Source organism: Mytilus californianus, unplaced genomic scaffold, assembly GCF_021869535.1.
Source record: "Mytilus californianus isolate M0D057914Y unplaced genomic scaffold, xbMytCali1.0.p SCAF_2, whole genome shotgun sequence".
In the NCBI taxonomy this organism is placed as follows: Eukaryota; Metazoa; Mollusca; class Bivalvia; order Mytilida; family Mytilidae; genus Mytilus; species Mytilus californianus.
The window spans coordinates 3,165,580-3,184,687 of NW_026262668.1; the positions used below are offsets into that span (position 1 = coordinate 3,165,580).

Here is a 19,108-nt window from a genome sequence, read left to right on the forward strand (position 1 = left end):
TTTTTATACTATCATTCAAACAAACAATGCGCTGAAACTATCATTGTCAAGATATCTGAATTCTTATTTGATAACATTTAAATTACATTTTGAGGACGTAATTTCAGCAAACAGACGGCATTCCTAAGGTAACTGTGGTACTCTTCTTGCTGGCTTGTTCCTTTATTCGTATTAGGTGTGTGATGGCTTCTTTGGAATAGTGAAAAACAAGCAAGCATTATCTTTTAAATTCATGTATCGCTATTTGGATGATGTCTTCTCTCAAAATAATTCTAAGTTTGGTGACTATGTTAAACGAATCTAGACAATATACCTAGAAATAACAGATAAAAAACAGTTGAATCTGCATCTTTTCTTGCCTAGAAATTGGCAACGAGGGTCGGTTGAAACAAATTTTACGAAAAAAAAGATGATTCAAACTACCCGAACTTTCTATTTCTATTTATCATCTCCCAGGTGATACGATATTCCAGAGCTTGTGTTTCCTTTCATGATTTCATACAGAATTGCTGTTTACAATAAGCTATTAAACAAAGGGTTCAAAGTGGTAACACTTAAGTATTCTTAAAAAATTTACAGACGCCATCACCAAATGGATAAACGTTATGAAATATCTGTTTGAAAACATATCTGCTATCATCTGTGAAAAGGATATTCCATAACGGTCAACTCGTGATGGCGTCCGTAAAAGTTACGAAGGGATGATTTTCAACTTCACCACTTAGAACTCTTGGTTTAAAAGCTTCCTTGTGAGCAGTAACCCTGTATCAAGGAAGCATGATTGGAAATACAATTCCCTTGGATATCGTATCAACTGGGAGATATATACTCCGTATGCAGGCGCTGCTGGAATGTTGCTATTGTGTCTGTTTGTTTTGTTTACGCAGCGTTGTCAATGTAATGGAATTTGATGCGCCTGTCATACAAGTGAGAGGTTTAGCTAGCTATAAAACCAGGTTCAATCCACCATTTTACACATAAGAAAATGCCTGTACCAAGTCAGGAATATGACAGTTATTATCCATTCGTTTGATGTGTTTGAGCTTTTGATTTTGCCATTTGATAAGGGACTTTCCTTTTTGAATTTTCCTCGGAGTTCAGTATTTTTGTGATCTTACTTTTTCCTACATAGAAATGGAAAGTTCACAATTAGGAAGCTGAAATTCACTCTTTTGTTGTAAAGTTTTGTTTTCAACCAACCCTCAATGTCAATGTCTAGATATAAGCCAAGACATGAGGCAGACTAAATTGTATCTGTTGTATCTTTTATCTTAATTTCGATGGAATAGATGCGTTCAACATAGTCTCCAAATTTTGAATTATTTAGTGAGAGATTCAAATTGTCATTACAATAATATCGTCATCTTTTCATCAAATTTGACATCATCGAATGAGAATTATCAGGTAATTTGTACTTATGTGAGCAACACGACGGGTTCCACGTGTGAAGACGGATCTATGTAATATTTAAGAGTACCTAATATCACTCTTGGTATTTTATAGGGTTCGTGTTGACTAGTCTTTAGTTTCAGGTTGTGTTCTGTAAACTATTTGTTCGTACGTCGTCTGTTTTTGTTTTTTACCATTGCATTAAACAGTTTGTTTTCGATTTGTGAGTTTGAATATGTCTTATTTATCTTCCGATTCCCTTTTACTTAAACGGTTCCTGTATCATGGTCTTTCATGTTTAATGAAGGCAACAGTAGTATACCGCTGTTCGAAACTCATAAATCGATAGAGATAAAAACAAATCCGGGTTACAAACTAAAACTGAGGGAAACGCATCAAATATAAAAGGAGAACAACGATACAACCAAAACTCAACATTAAAATGTAACACACACAGAAACGAACTATAATATAACAATGGCCATTTTCCTGACTTGGTACAGGACATTTTAAGAAAAAAATGGTGGGTGGAACCTGGTTTTGTGGCTTGCCAAACCTCCCGCTTTTATGGCAACGTCAAACACAACACCAAAACGACAACATCACACGACAGGACCACAATACAAACAACTGGGAGAACATATAAGACAAAGAAACACACGAATAATAGCTAGCAGAAGGTACTAGGCTTAAAATTCAATACGCCAGACGTGCGTCTCGTCCACACAAGACCAACCAGTGACGCTCAGATGAAAAAAGTTTGAAAGCCAAAACAAGTACAAAGCTGAAGAGCACCGAGGACCAAAACTTCCAAAAAGTTGCGCCTAACACGGCCAGGATTTTCTGCCTGGGACAAGAACATCCTTATTATTTAGAATAATTTATAATTTTGCAAACAGTAAATATTATAAAATGACTGTATAATAGATATACATGATAAAACCAATGTGGGGACTAACTACAGAATAAAAACAGATACATTACATAAAACAACTTAATCCAACATATAAAAATACACAACCGAGTTAGCTAAAGCCTCAACGCACAAAGTGACGTCACATTTGAAATTCTAAAAAAACACACAAAGTGACGTCACATATGAATTTGTAAAAATATTTCCCAAAAATAAGATAGGATTAGGATTGATTCAAGATAGATTTGTAATACTGCCATTACATTTATTAATAACAATGAAAATTACAATACTTATTAATATCAAATTGTGGTAGTAATTATGTTTAAACCGAGGAAAGATATTTTAATGGACCTTTCACATTCAAATATATGGAGATATGCACTTTTCCCCTCATAGTTCATGATAGAATTTTCGAGACCTTAAGTGCGTTTGGTTAGTTTTTACTATGGGTTACTGTCTTATTGACCTAAACAATATTCCCATTTATATTCATACTGATAAAACTGGCCGCTGTGAATTGTAGGAAGTAATCCCTATTGGAATTTACATTGTTGAAGCGAGAGGAAAATCCCGTTAATTCAAAATAAATTTCATCGTGTCGTAAATTCCCTGTAATTATGGATTATTATGTATATGTACATGTCTAGTAATTTTAAATCTGTAGAACGACATATTCATAGGATTATGTAACAAAGGATGCATATATGTTCAAATGTTTTATACAGCTGCCATCAATTAGCTCAATTAATCAGCATGCATACATATACACTTTTACTTCCTCAAACTAATATAGTTGGTCAATGTTCTAATCGATTAATAAACATGTGTTTATATATATACTTTTTCGTACTAATATAGTTCTTCAAAGCTATAGCATTTGAGGTGTCTCTGAAAACAGGTAATACAATTATATTGTTTTGAATAGCTCTAAAATTTGAAGTGTCTCTGAAAAAAGGTATTACAATTATATTGTTTTGAATAGCTCTAACATTTGAAGTGTCTCTGAAAACAGGTAATACAGCTATAATGTTTTGAATAGTTTTTGTTTTACTTGTTGGTTTATTATTTTTCTCTTGTCTGTCGCTTTATGATTCTCCTTAGTTTTCAAAGGGTAAAAGTTCGAAATAAAGGCAACAGTAGTATACCGCTATTCAATAGTCATAAATCGATTTAACTGAAACAAATCCGGGTCACAAACCAAAACCGAGGGAAACACATCAACTTTAAACGGAAAACAACAGAACAACAGAAACACTGAACTGTTACAAAAAGAAAGCCAACAAACATAGAAACGGACTATTTGATAACAACTGCAATATTCCTGACTTGGTACAAGACATTTTAAGAAAAAATGGTGGGTTGAACATGGTTTTATGGCTAGCCAAACCTCCCACTTATATGGCAATGTTAAAAATACCGCTAAAATTACAACTTACGTGACAGGAATACTGTACAAATATAAACGCACGAACACTCAGGACAGTGAAATACATCAATAAATAATATAATAGTACATTACAACAATAGGAAAACAATAGGAAATTTCAGGTAGAAACTACGAAAAATGGCTCAATTGGTTTCCAGCGCGGACTCCGAATAAGAACAAGGATGGCAGTGTAGGTGCTTCTTTAATATCTTTACGGTAGAAGTTTGCGCTGTGCAAATCTAAAGGAGTAGGCCCAGTAAGACCCCTTTTTGGCTCAAAAATATAGCAGTTTTACAAAATTGTTAAAATGTAAATTTTAAGCTATTTATTGGAAAGAAGAATACTTCTGTTACATAAATATGGGCTGTTTTTGATAATACAATGCAAATGTATCGGGTACTAGCATCATTAAGTCATGCTAAATTACTGAAATCTTCGAAATTTTAGCATTTTGGTTAATTTTTAGACGGTTTCCGTCTGAAATGGAAGTGGCCGCATTTGTGTTCATTCTTAAAATTTAAATGTAAGTTGTATTTGATGATAGAACATAACATATATAAAGGTTGAGAATGAACACGGATGCGGCCACTTTTATATTTCACAAAAACCATCTGAAAAGTGACATATTATGGCATATTTGATAGATTTTTCATATTTAAACTTGAATTCGAGCGTCTTTAATGACTAAATCAGTTCAAATCTTTCACATAAACTAATTGAATCGACTGAAGTAGACACTTAAGTGTTTAAAAAGTGTCCAAAATCTTTCATCAGATGAACCTGAATTTTGAGGCCAAAATCGACCCTTACCGGACCTACTCCTTTAATATTGTATTTATTTTAGTTACAAAAATTGTATAACCTCATTTACAGCAGTTTAACAAGAATTTTGTAGGATTGAAATTCATGTATCATTATAAGTCATATGTAATATGGAGGAACATTATGCATACATGCCAAATATATTTTTTTATCTCATTAAGTGCCAATCTGCCTAAGAACTAGGCAGTAGTGAAAACATGACAAATAAAACCCACTCCGGTTAACATTAATATATGTTCAAAATGTATAATGGTGCACGAATATAAAATTCTTTCCTTTTCCAGTTCTGGTAATTCAAGTTATAATTTGGTTGAAATGCACTTGAAATTAACAATTAAGGGTAGCTAACTCCGTAGTTTGCCATCATTCTAACCAAAAGTTCTCTAGAGATTTCTCGAATTACCAGACACAAAGAAAAGAAAGACATAGGATGAAAATAACTTAAAAATAGGATGTTTACGTGGTGGCTTTTTTTCGGCCATATTTTGATTTTTTTCAAAATTGCCTGATTCTTACAAAGACTGGCACTTAATAACTGTACAATTGGTATAATTCCAGCAGGCAAAATTCTACATTTCCCGAAATATATCCTAATGATTCGTCTTGATATTTTCAATCAAGAAAAGTATACCGTTGTGAAGATGACGCACTGCCATGAAAGCTTTTGAAACTTGCATCAACATTTGAAAGTTTTTCAAAACCTATTCATTGCAAATTCATTCATATCGTTAGCAGTCTAATTTCGAATGCACACTGTAGGTGTTGATAATAGTTGATTACAATGACTTTTTTTTTTCAAAATATCAAAATAAACATGATGTTTCAAAGTTTTTATTATAATAGCAGATATCTTTTTATTCAAATTTAACTAACTAAAGAAGATTTGGTAAGCAGTAGAATTTTCTTTAAAAAACTTTAACATGTTACCTTATAAATTTAAATTAAGTGATGTTTTATTTTGTAATATAAATATTTTTTTTGAAATGTGATTTCATGTGTTCATAGCAAGTAAATTGTAAAACATTTCCGCATATACTGGTTTTTCAAAAAGTATAGACCCCATTTACACTTCCATAATCTCTAAAACAAATATGGCGAAGCCCTATAATTCTCAATCTAAATGATTGTTTTACATTTTCACCGTTTGTTTACCACGCATGAATATAAACCAGTGAAATCGACACCGTGTCCTACTACGTTACGAAAGAAGTTCCGGTATCAAGTTCATTTCCTCTACCAGTCTACAAAAGTATTACCATTTGCGAAAATAATAAGGTGCATTCGATTTAACCGTTATGCTTGTGAAGTGCATAACTGGGAAGATGCAGTTAATCTCATGAGGCAAAAATGAAAAATTCATTTGTTCTATTAGTTTTGTTTTTGATATGATTTGTAATGTAAGATACATTGAACATTCAGCCAATATTGATACTAAAATTCGATAAAAGTACAAATTGCACGATGCCTCTTACCAATATTCTCTATTTTTGATAAAGTCTGGCATGCCTTTATTAGAGACGGATGATACTAAAGGAACATGTAAACTCATGAGTCGAAGATAAAGACCTAAGATGGTTACTTGAGGCAGAAGCCTTTTGGCTATTTTTGTCGGTTGGGTTGATGTTATTGGACATATAATCACCACCCCTTTTATTCATTATGATAATACAAAAAGTAACATGCGTTGTCCTTACCAATAAAACTTGCCGCTGTTTATTATAGGATTAAATCTAATTTTGGACCCTACATTATTTCAAAAATGTATTAACAAAAATACCGAACTCTAAGGACAATTAGAAAATTATGGCCATAAATCTTAACAAAGCATAACGTTCGACTACATCAGCCAACGGACCGAACGGAAGACAACTTTCATATTCCGGACTTGGTACAGGCATTTGACGAAGACAATGATGTTTTTAAATTGGTTTTATAGCTAGCTAACACATTTTATGTATGATATTTGTCTATTGTTCCGATATATTGATAAAAATGTGCGAGCAACCTAAACAAAATGGTTAACATGACAATAATTTGGATCCTGATGCAAAATTTGTGTACACATACATCATAGATATATCACAAAACTATCTCAAAAGATCCAAACAAACATACAAAAAATTCTGACAAAGACGCCAGCAAAAACGCTTATGTTGTTGATAGAACATTATTGTAAAACATGATGAAATATACACTTTCTATATTAAGTAAAATATAAAATACATGTGTACACAAAATAAAAACAATACTATACAAACTCATGGGTTCGGGTCTCCTTTCGACCCACTCGCATCAGTAACGCCAATAGTCAAAAATACGAAAACTGGATGCATAAATACCGAGCCAAGTCAACCAATAGAAACATAGTACAAAGACAAATGAAAGACAAATGAAGGGAAAGCTGTATAAAGTAAACAAAATGATGATATAAACCCGCAACCGGAATTGAAACATTATATACCCTGTCTGAAACCTTTAAAGCAAAAACCATTTTTGTCTTTCTTAAGATACTTTCAGTTGACACGACAGATGTTTAAAATTATATATTACGTTTTAGATATAGACGACAAACATAAAAAGAAAAATGAAGATTTTGTTTATTTGCTTCGTATTTGGTAAGTCTGTTCTTTTAGATTTGAAGCTGCTTTTAAAGATTGTTGATAATATGATTAAAAAAATGTAATAAATAAGATTTCAAAAAAACAATTTTGATAACCATTGATATTACACGTAGTAACGTTATGATTTAAAATAGCTATATAGCAATATTAGGCATATTGAAATTATCATTGTTGCATATGTGATCTGTCGATTTTTAGATATATAACACTATCACTAATTCTTATTAATCATTTTTTTTTTATTAAATCGTAATGTTCAATGGCGTCAGTGATTGTCTATTCCAGATGGATATACCCTTATATTAACTTACTGTACAAGTTTTCTTTAAATCTATCTCAGTTGAATATTCATACATTGAAAATTCAATCTTAAAGATAACACTATCGTTTAATTTACCGATGATCAAATCTCATAAAATCCATTGGGGAAAAAATAGATTTTTAAAACAAACCAAGAGGGAATCGCATGAACTGCAAAAGGAGCAAGTCTGATTGCAAAGACATGGTATGATATATATATAAATAAGAAGATGTGGTATTCTTGCCAATGAGGCAACCCTTCACAATAAACCAAATGATACAGAAAATAACAACTATAGGTCACCGTACGGCCTTCAATAAAGAGTAAAACCCATACCACATAGTCAGCTATAAAAGGCTCAAAAATGAAAAATGTAAAACAATTCAAACGAGAAAAATAACGGTCTGATTTATGTACAAAATAATGAACGAAAAACAAATATGATATACAGCAACAAACGAAAACCACTGAATTACAGGCTCCTGACTCGGGACTGGCACATACAGAATGCGGCGGGGTTAAAAGTTAAAAGTTGAAGGCGCTAACACTCCCCTTAAGTGGTGTAACAGTACAACATAAGAACAAACTATAAAAATCAATTGAAAAGAGCTTAACTCATCAGATGGATATCAAGCAGAATTACATCTAACAAAAACGCAGAGTGGACGTGGCAGGGTACTTATAAATCTCCACAACAAAAAGACACTAAGTACAGATCTGAGAGTACTGCCATACTGACAGCTAGTTCAAAGCCAAATACAACTTATAAAAAAATCAGACATCTAAGACTAAAACATCAATCAGTATGCATACATTACCAGCCATGTCAATCCACATTGAGTTAAAAAGTCACAATCAGGAATTAGATGCGATCTCAGACGACTAATACAGTAAACAAATCCTAGATTGCGGCATTGATAGTATGGATTTTAATAATCAGTTTAACAGAGTCTAGCCAAATTCTTACAGGTAATCAAAACGTATTGATAATGTCAGCAGGCCAAATAAACGTTTGTTAGATCATACCCGTCATAAACGTATGACAAAGTCAATGTTTGGGAACCTGAACGTTCTTGAGAATTAGGTTGTAAACCAGCTTTAGATATAAGAAGATGTGGTATGAGTGCCAATGAGACAACTCTCCATCCAAGTCAAAATTTATAAAAGTAAACCATTATAGGTCACCGTACGGTCTTCAACACGGAGCCTTGGTTTACACCGAACAGTAAGCTATAAAGGGCCCCAAAAAATTACTAGTGTAAAACCATTCAAACGGGAAAACCAACGGTCAGCTTTGTTTATATAAACTTCATGGTCTAGATTAATTGTATGAAAATGGCCTCATAGATTTATCTTAATTCTCATGCAGGCCCAGGGATTGTATGTGTATTGAGTAGAAAATGTTTTGTTTATACGGAGGGTGAAACTAAACCAGCCATACCAAAGGGTGCCCGGTTTGGTAGAACATGTCATTACGCGACTAACAGCAACAAAAGGTACTGCATGGAATGGGATTGTCCCCCAGCTAACTGTTCTGATCCCATTATACCAGTTACTGGTTGCCCTTACTGTAAAGGTAAGTACATGTACAAGAATAACCATTAATGGTCAAAGTAAGTGTTGGTAAAATTAGTACCGTTAATGTTATTCTGATGGAGGCTATGTTATTCTCTAATTTAAACATAGTATGCAAACACACACACGTAATATCATACGAAATATCCAGTTATTAATTTCAATGTATATAGTGGTTCTTTTTTTATTAATTATGATTGCAGCTACAAAATATGAAAATATTTCCCTTTTCTGATAAGTTACAAAAATAAGTTTAATTTAAAAACAATAGGGTTATTTTGGCAAAAGAAAGTAGTTTGTATGCAAAATAAGCTTATGTATGTGATTTCCCTATTGGGAACCTTGTCTTTAGTTACATCTGTGTAATTATTGTTGTCTCACCTGCGACGTAGGTGGTAGAATGAGAGACATGTGGATGCTTATCCAGCGATTTCTATGAAGCTTTATATTTCATAAGGTAGACGATCTTCATTATTCATATCATGTTTACAGATTTTTTATCGTCTGACGTTTCCGTCTAGCATATATTCGTTGACCTCATTTCAAAGGTCTACTAGCTACTTTAAAGGTATATGTTTGTTTCATCACGGTATTGATTCAGTAATTATGCCATGATGTAATAGGAAAACTGTACTTGTTACATGTACATATGTGTCAGGATTTGTCCATTGTTACGATAAAGTAAATATTTAATGTACTATAATTAATATCATATAATATAAGAAAGTTCATTTAACTGTGATATAAAAATAAAGGAGATTGGGTATGATGGTTAATCAGACAGCTATCCACAAGAGTCAAATAACATGGATAAAACTGACTTTAGGGCATCGTCCCGTACGGCCTTCAACAAAAACCCATACCGTATAAGTCAGTCATAAAAGGCTCCGACGTTTTGTGTACATCAAAAGTGGATCAGTGTGACGTTTTGTGTACATCAATGATGTACCATTGTAACGTTCTTTGTTCGTCAATTGTACATCAGTGTACTTCTGTTGTGTATCAGTTTGACGTCCAAATTGCATTTATTGGTGCATCAGTGTGTCACTTAGCTATATCAATGGTGGAGCAGAGTGACGTTTAGTGTACATCAATGCTGGAATAGTGAGACGTTCAGTGTACATTAATATGACGCTCAATGTATATCAATGATGTATCAATGTGACGTTCAGTGTACATCATTGATGTATCAGGGTGACGTTCAGTGCACATCAATGATGCATAAGTGTCACGTTCAGTTTTAGATTATTTATCTGCTAATGACAGGTGTATCAGCTTGCCGTTCAATGTGGATCAATTTTGTATCAGTGTAACGTTCAGGGTACCTCAACAGCGTATCAGTATGTGGCTCATTATGCATCAATAGTGTATCAGAGGGACGTTTAGGGAATATCAATTGTAACATTAGGTGTTCATCAATGGTGTATCAATGTGACACTCAATGTTAAACAATGGTGTATCGGTGTGACATTTAATGTACATCAATTATTTAACAGTGTGACATTCAATGTACATCAATTGTTTATCAGTGTGACATTCAAGTTACAAAATTGGTGTATCAGTGTGTCACTCAGATATATCAATGGTGTATCAGAATGACTTTTAGTGTATTTCAGTGCTAAAACAATGTGATATTCAGTGTACATTAATGTGACGTTCTATGTGCATTAATATTGTATCAATATGACGTTCAGTGTACATCAAAGCAATGGCGTATCAGTTTGAAGATCAGTGTGCAACAATGATGTATCAGTGCGACGTTCATAGTTCGTCAATGCTGTATCAGTGTTAATTTCATAGTCCATCAATTGTGGATCAGTGTTACATTCAATGTACTTCTATGATGTACCAGTGTGACTTTCAGTTTGCATCAATATTGTATCAGAATTAATAGAGTGTACACCAATGATGTATCAGTGTGCCACTCTTGTAAATCAATGGTGTATCAGTGTGACGTTCAGTGTTCACTAATGTGACGTTCGGTATACATTAATGATGTATCAGTGTGATGTTCAGTTTTCATCAATATTGTATACGTGTCACGTTCAGCTTTTATGTTATTAATTTGTCAATGACAGTACGGAACATGATTTGCTTATAACAAATAAACAAATTTCCAGTTCCTTTATATAAATTAGTTGTGTTCGATGACCCAAGGTCAACCGATGTAAATACGCCATTGAACAATTGATTCTTATCATGACATAGTAACATAAACATTGTGACTTCGAAATGAATGGTGAATTCACGAATGTGGAAGTCGTCTATCTTGTTATTTCTAAATGATCCCAGAAAGCCCCTGTTTAGTCTTTTTACTGCAGTAGTATGATAATTGTGAATATTGGTTTTCGCAGGTACATGCATACATGACGGTAGAGTGTACAAGGAAGGTACAGTTTTCAAGTGTGATTGTAATATTTGTTCGTGTAGAATGTCGACGAGGGTGAGGTGTTTTTATACACTACCAAAAGTGTGCCTGTGATACATTCACCAGCAACATAATACTCGTAGTTTAATCATAATAAAATAAAAGATGAAAAGTTTTATATGTTCCTATTTGTTCAGTAAAAATTCAAATTTCTTTTATGTATTTATTGGCCATGAATTGCAACCTATATGGGATATATAGATTGCAGTTCATGGTACTGATTTTTAAGGGAACCTATGCGAACAGAAGAAACAAGAAAACAAAAATGTTTATTTTCTTAATTTCACGAGGACTGTCTTTTCAGGCCTGTGTAACTTCAAGAAACACGATAAATAATGACAGCTTTAAATATGAACTAGTATATACAGATTTCTTTATTTCAGCCATGAGACGAACCACATTGGTTCTAACTACAAATACCATGAAACTGTTGTATTTCTATCGACAATTTTTTCCCTGTCGACTTTTTGGTATAGGTTATTTGAAGCAAGCTGTCGGTATTTCATTTCACTTCTTCTGACCGACTTGTTTTTGTATGCATATGAAGCCGTTTCATAAACTTTCCCAAACTCTAAACAAAACAGTATTTTCCTAAATTATTAAGTATATCGTTCAGGTATATTGATAATATCATATCACTCAAACAATCTCCATTCAACAGAACATCACTTTAATTTATTTCACTATCATGTTCGTTTCGTCTATAACTTTTACTAAAACTCACAGTATCGCAATCTTCATATGTGTATTTTGAAGATACAAAAAGACACTGAATGCGTATTCTTAAATCCACGCCATATTGAATCTGGTGGATAGTTGTCACAATAGCAATCACACCATATATCTTCTTTTTTTTATGTTAATCTAAAAATGAAAACAACACCTTATAAATTGGATGCGTCGAAAGTGTCTTTTCTTGATTCACATTTAGGAACGACCAAAGCCAAATATTTGATAACCAAGGATTTTTTAAGCAAAACAGTTGAAAACTATATGACAGAAAGGACCTAAACATGACAGCTAAATCTATCTCAGTTATATGTGCCTTAATAATCTATAAACGTTAAGCGGACAAGTTTACAAAGGTTGTTATAAGAGATGTCAGAATCAAAGCAGTAACTACCCAACTGATGATACCATCGGGCACTGACAGTTCACCAGCAGCGGTATCAACCCAGCGATGTATAAAAATGAATACAAAATGTTGGTGCTACTGGGGCGCTTTTCTGGATTTACCTTAATCAGAAGCGCTCAATGCCAAATACATGAAAGCCATGGATGCATAAGAACCGAAACAGCTGAAGAGCTATGTGACCAAAATTTAACCAAATTTTGAGCCTTATAATAATTTTCCTGATAATATATCAATTTATAAACGGAAAATTGAAGAAAAGTTTGTGGTTTACATGTTGTAATGTACTATTATATTATTCATTCGTGTATTTCTCTGTCCTGAGTGTTCTTGCGTTTATTTGTACTGTATTCCTGTCACGTATTTTTGTCATTTTAGCAGTATTTTTAACATTGCCATATAAGCAGGAGGTTTGGCTAGCCATAAAAGCAGGCTCAACCCACCATTTTTTTCTTAAAATGTCCTGTACCAAGTCAGGAATATGGCAGTTGTTATCAATTAGTCCGTTTCTATGTATGTTGGCGTTTGTTTTTGTAGCAGTTCAGTGTTTCTGTTGTTCCGTTGTTTTCCTCTTATAGTTGATGTGTTTCCCTCGGTTTTGGTTTGTGACCTTGATTTGTTTCAGTTAAATCGATTTATGATTATTGAACAGCGGTATACTACTGCTGCCTTTATTTATATATCATGTCTGTACTTTGTTACTGGTGCAAATATGGATTGATTACACTGTCTTTTGATGGTTGAAAACCGTAACTTTGACAGCTTTTGACAAATTTTCAGCATTCATGTAAAGATAGGAATCTATAAATTTAAGGTTATTCCATTTAAATAGAGAGATTCTATAGAAAAATCATTTATTTATTTGTAGTAATAGCCGATGCTTATCCTTGGTTTTTTTTTATTTAGTTCTATAGAAGTAAATAGTGTTATCCCATTTAAATTTGTTTTAATGTAATAATGTTATAAATAATAACTTATTTAGAATATTTTAGACAACAGAAAAGTCGATTGATCTGTAGATTTACCGATTGTGTCATATTCTGCCTTTTAAAGTCCATACAATTCCCTCGCTTTTTGTTTTTATACCTTGATTTGTGTCTTCTTAAAGGATTTGTGGTATAAGAACATCGGAAAAGTACTGCTGCCTCTATTAAAAAGATTTCTTTATTTTGCTGATTTTTTGTAAAGTTTTGCAAGAACATACATTATTTTGCAGATAAGTCGTGTTAGGGTTATAGAACTTTGTCCATGTCATTTACAATCAATTACTGCGTCTACGTGCAAAACGTCGTTAACCAACATATATTTTTTAAATCTTTCACCAATTATTGATAATTTTGTATTAAAACACTCCTATCTTGATCTTTACAAATATGTCTCTTCTAAGTAATGAAAGTCTGTTCTATAAACCAACATAAAATATACTGTAAATGGTGACAATATTATTTGCTCTTCTTTTCAATTTCTGTGATCTAGAATTACACAAGCTCCTTATAATAGATAATGGTATCTTACAGTTTTTGCCAAATGATTTTAGAAACTTTTTACAAATTTGATATGTTAAATACCTTTCCTAATAACAGTAAAATGGTTTCAGAAAAACTCAAAAAGAGACAAATATTGTAAAAGAGTTATCATATGTGGATTCCTAAGGTTCATTAAAATCTCAAAGTCTATCACTGTATAGCTGTATTCATTCGCTTTCAATTAATACGATTTTAAATTTGCCATCACAAATTTGTTGATTGGTATAATATGTCTATGTCTCAACTCACTAACGACGTATTTTGGTAGTCTTGGATCTTTAGATTTCAGAATAGTTATATGATCTGTAATTTTACCTATTGTGTCTTATTCCCGATTGTAAAATTTTGACTGCATGTGGATTCGCATTGGGAGTAATGCATGGATTACTTACGCTAGGAAGTGATTACCTTAGCTGTATTTGGCAAAACTCTCGGAATTTGGGTTTTCAATGCTCCTCAACGTTGTAATTTATTTGGCCTTTTGAATTTGTGGGTGACATTCAAGTTACATAATTGGTGTATCAGTGTGTCACTCAGATATATCAATGGTGTATCAGAGTGACTTTTAGTGTATTTCAATGCTAAAACAATGTGATGTTCAATGTAGATTAATGTGACGTTCTATGTACATTAATGTTGTATCAGTGTGACGTTCAGTGTACATCAATGCAATGGCGTATCAGTTTGAAGATCAGTGTGCAATAATGATGTATCAGTGCGACGTTCATAGTTCATCAATGGTGTATCAGTTTTAATTTCATAGTACATCAATTGTGGATCAGTGTTACATTTGGTGTACTTCTATGATGTATCAGTGTGACTTTCAGTTTGCTTCAATATTGTATCAGAATTACTATAGTGTACACCACCGGTTTATCAGTGTGCCACTCTTGTATATCAATGGTGTATCAAAGTGATGTTTAGTGTACACTGATGCAGGATCAGTGTGACGTTCAGTGTTCACTAATGTGACGTTCGGTGTACATCAATGATGTATCAGTGTGTCGTTCAGTTTTCAGCTTTTATGTTATTAATTTGTCAATGACAGTACGGAACATGATTTGCTTATAACAAATAAACCAATTTCCAGTTCCTTTATATAAATTAGTTGTGTTCGATGACCCAAGGTCAACCAAGGTAAATACGCCATTGAACAATAATTATTGATTCTTATCATGACATAGTAACATAAACATTGTGACTTCGAAATGAATGGTGAATGCACGAATGTGGAAGTCGTCCATCTTGTTATTTCTAAATGATGCATGTCTGTTATCATCCCAGAAAGCCCTTATTTAGTCTTTTTACTTCAGTAGTATGATAATTATGAATATTGGTTTTCGCAGGTACATGCATACGTGACGGTAGAGTGTACAAGGAAGGTACATCTTTCAAGTGTGATTGTAATACATGTTCGTGTAGAATGTCGACGAGGGTGAGGTGTTTTTATACACTACCAAAAGAGTGCCTGTGATACATTCACCAGCAACATAATACCCGGAGTTTAATCATAATAAAATAAAAGATGAAAAGTTTTATATGTTCCTATTTGTTCGGTAAAAATTCAAATTTCTTTTATGTATTTATTGGCCATGAATTGCAACCTATATGGGAGATATAGATTGCAGTTTATGGTACTGTTATTGTTTTTCAAGGGAACCAAGCGAACAGAAGAAACAAAAAAACAAAAATGTTTATTTTCTTAATTTCACGAGGACTGTCTTTTCAGGCCTGTGTATCTGCACGAAACACGATGAATAATGACAGCTTTAAATATGAAGTAGTATATACAGATGTCTTTATTTAATCCATGTGACGAACCACATTGGTTCTAACTACAAATACCATGAAACTGCTACCGTTGTATTTCTATCGACAATTTTTTCCCTGTCGAATTTTTGGTATAGGTTTTTTGAAGCAAGCTGTCGCTATTCCATTTCACTTCTTCTGACCGACTTTTTTTTCTATGCATATGTAGCCGTTTCAAAAACTTTCTAAAAATCTTTAAAAAAACAATATCTCGCTGAAATATTAAATATATCGTTTGATAATATTATATCACTCAAAAAATCTCCATTCAACAGAACATCACTTTAATTTATTTCACTATCCTGTTCGTTTCGTCTATAACTTTTACTAAAACTCACAGTATCACAATCTTCATATGTGTATTTTGAAGATACAAAAAGACACTGAATGCTTATTCTTAAATCCACGCCATATTGAATCTGGTTGATAGTTGTCACATTAGCAATCACACCATATATCTTTTGTTTTATGTTAATCAAAAAATGAAAACAACACCTTATAAATTGGATGCGTCGAAAGTGTCTTTTCTTGATTCACATTTAGGAACGACCAAAGTCAAATATTTGATAACCAAGGATTTTTTAAGCAAAACAGTTGAAAACTATATGACAGAAAGGACCTAAACATGACAACAAAATCTATCTCAGTTATATGTGCCTTAATAATTTATAAACGTTCGGACAAGTTTACAAAGGTTGTTATAAGAGATGTCAGAATCAAAATAGTGACTACCCAACTGATGATACCCTCGGGCACTGACAGAACACCAGCAGCGGTATCAACCCAGTGATGTATAAAAATGAATACAAAATGTTGATGGTACTGATGCGCTTTTCTGGATTTACCTTAATCAGAAGCACTCAATGCCAAATACATGAAAACCAAGGATGCATAAGAACCGGAACAGTTGAAGAGCTATGTGACCAAAAAGTAACTAAATTAATAGCCTTAAAATAATTTTCTTGATAAATTATAAATTTATAAACGGAAAATTGAAGAAAAGTTTGTGGTTTACATGTTGTAATGTACTATTATATTATTTATTTATGTATTTCTCTGTCCTGAGTGTTCTTGCGTTTAGTTGTACTGTTTTCCTGACTCGTATTTTTGTCATTTTAGCAGTATTTTTAACATTGCCATATAAGCGGGAGATTTTGCTAGCCATAAATCCAGGTTCAACCCACCATTTTTTCTTAAAATATCCTGTACCAAGTCAGGAATATGGCAGTTGTTATCAAATAGTCCGTTTCTATGTATGTTGGCGTTTGTTGTTGTAGCAGTTCAGTGTTTCTGTTGTTCTGTTGTTTTCCTCTTATAGTTGATGTGTTTTCCTCGGTTTTGGTTTGTGACCTGGATTTGTTTCAGTTAAATCGATTTATGACTAATGAACAGCGGTATACTACTGTTGCCTTTATTTATATATCATGTCTGTACTTTGTTACTGATTAAAATATGGATTGATTACACTGTCTTTTGATGGTTGAAAACCGTAACTTTGACAGATTTTGACAAATTTTCAGCATTCATCTAAAAATAGGAATCCATTAATTTAAAGGTTATTCCATTTGAATAGAGAGATTCTATAGAAAAAAAATAGCCGATGCTTATCCTTTGTTTTTTTTTTATTTAGTTCTATAGAAGTAAATAGTGTTATCCCATTTATATTTGTTTTAATGTAATAATGTTATAAATAATAACTTATTTGGAATATTTTAGACAACAGAAAAGTCGTCTGATCTGTAGATTTACCGATTGTGTCATATTCTGCCTTTTAAAGTCCATACAATTCCTTCGCTTTTTGTTTTTATACCTTGATTTGTATCTTCTTAAAGGATTTGTGGTATTAGAACATCGGAAAAGTACTGCTGCCTCTATTAAAAAGATTTCTTTATTTTGCTGATTTTTTGTAAAGTTTTGCAGGAACATACATTGTTTTGCAGATAAGTCGTGTTAGGGTTATAGAACTTTGTCCATGTCATTTACAATCAATTACTGCGTCTACGTGCAAAACGTCGTTAAACAACATATATTTTTTTAAATCTTTCAAAAATTATTGATAATTTTGTATTAAAACTATCCTATCTTAACCTTTACAAATATGTCTCTTCTAAGTAATGAAAGTTTGTTTTATAAACCAACATATGATATACTGTAAATGGTGACAATATTATTTGCTCTTTTTTTCAATTTCCGTGATCTAGAATTACACAAGCTCCTTATAATAGATAATGGTATCTTACAGTTTTTGCCGAATTATTTTAGACACTTTTTACAGATTTGATATGTTAAATACCTTTTCTAATAACAGTAAAATGGTTTCAGAAAAACTCAAAAAGTGTCATATAGTGTAAAACAATTACCATATGTGGATTCCTGAGGTTCATTAAAATTTCAAAATCTATCGCTAAATAGCTGTATTCATTCGCTCTCAATTAATACGATTTTACAGTTGCCATCATAAATTTGTTGGTTGGTATAATATGTCTGTGTCTCAACTCTCTATCAACGCATTTTGGTAGTCTTGGATCTTTAGACTTCAGAATAGTTATGTTATCTGTAATTTTACCTATTGTGTCTTATTCCCGATTGTAAAATTTTGACTGCATGTGGATTCGCATTGCGAGTAATGCACGGATTACTTACGCTAGGAAGTGATTACCTTAGCTGTATTTGGCAAAACTCTCGGTCTTTGGGTTCTCAATGCTCCTGAACGTTGTAATCTTTTTGGCCTTTTGAATTTTTTATTCGTTCGTCACTGATTAGCCTTTTCAAACGCGTCTGTCGTACACAATTACAAGCCCTGTATCTTTGATGGTTTTTTCACGCTGTCGAGGTATATGCTTTATGTTATTTCCTCTGTTTTTTTACCCTGTCGAGGTATCTGCTTTATGTTATTTCCTCAGTTTTTTACCCTGTAGAGGTATCTGCTTTATGTTATTTCCTCAGTTTTTTTACCCTGTCGAGGTATCTGCTTTATGTTATTTCCTCAGTTTTTTCACCCTGTCGAGGTATCTGCTTTATGTTATTTCCTCAGTTTTTTACCCTGTAGAGGTATCTGCTTTATGTTATTTCCTCAGTTTTTTTACCCTGTCGAGGTATCTGCTTTATGTTATTTCCTCAGTTTTTTACCCTGTCGAGGTATCTGCTTTATGTTATTTCCTCA

General features: G+C 32.8%; 1 long non-coding RNA gene across 5 annotated transcripts in view; it reads left to right on the forward strand.

Moving 5' to 3' along the window:
* Positions 1-15,659, forward strand: part of LOC127729082 (uncharacterized) — a 131,858-nt gene extending 116,199 nt beyond the window's left edge. Inside the window, exons 1-4 of one of the 5 annotated variants that reach the window (XR_007994502.1) lie at positions 3,123-3,203; positions 7,111-7,168; positions 8,845-9,051; positions 15,483-15,659. This is a non-coding gene — a long non-coding RNA (uncharacterized LOC127729082). Of the gene's footprint in view, positions 1-3,122; positions 3,204-3,281; positions 3,318-3,900; positions 3,922-7,110; positions 7,169-8,844; positions 9,052-11,404; positions 11,577-15,482 lie in introns of those variants that run through there. The other 4 variants (XR_007994503.1, XR_007994504.1, XR_007994506.1 and 1 more) reach the window with 4 other exon arrangements.
* The last annotated feature ends 3,449 nt before the right edge of the window (positions 15,660-19,108 follow it).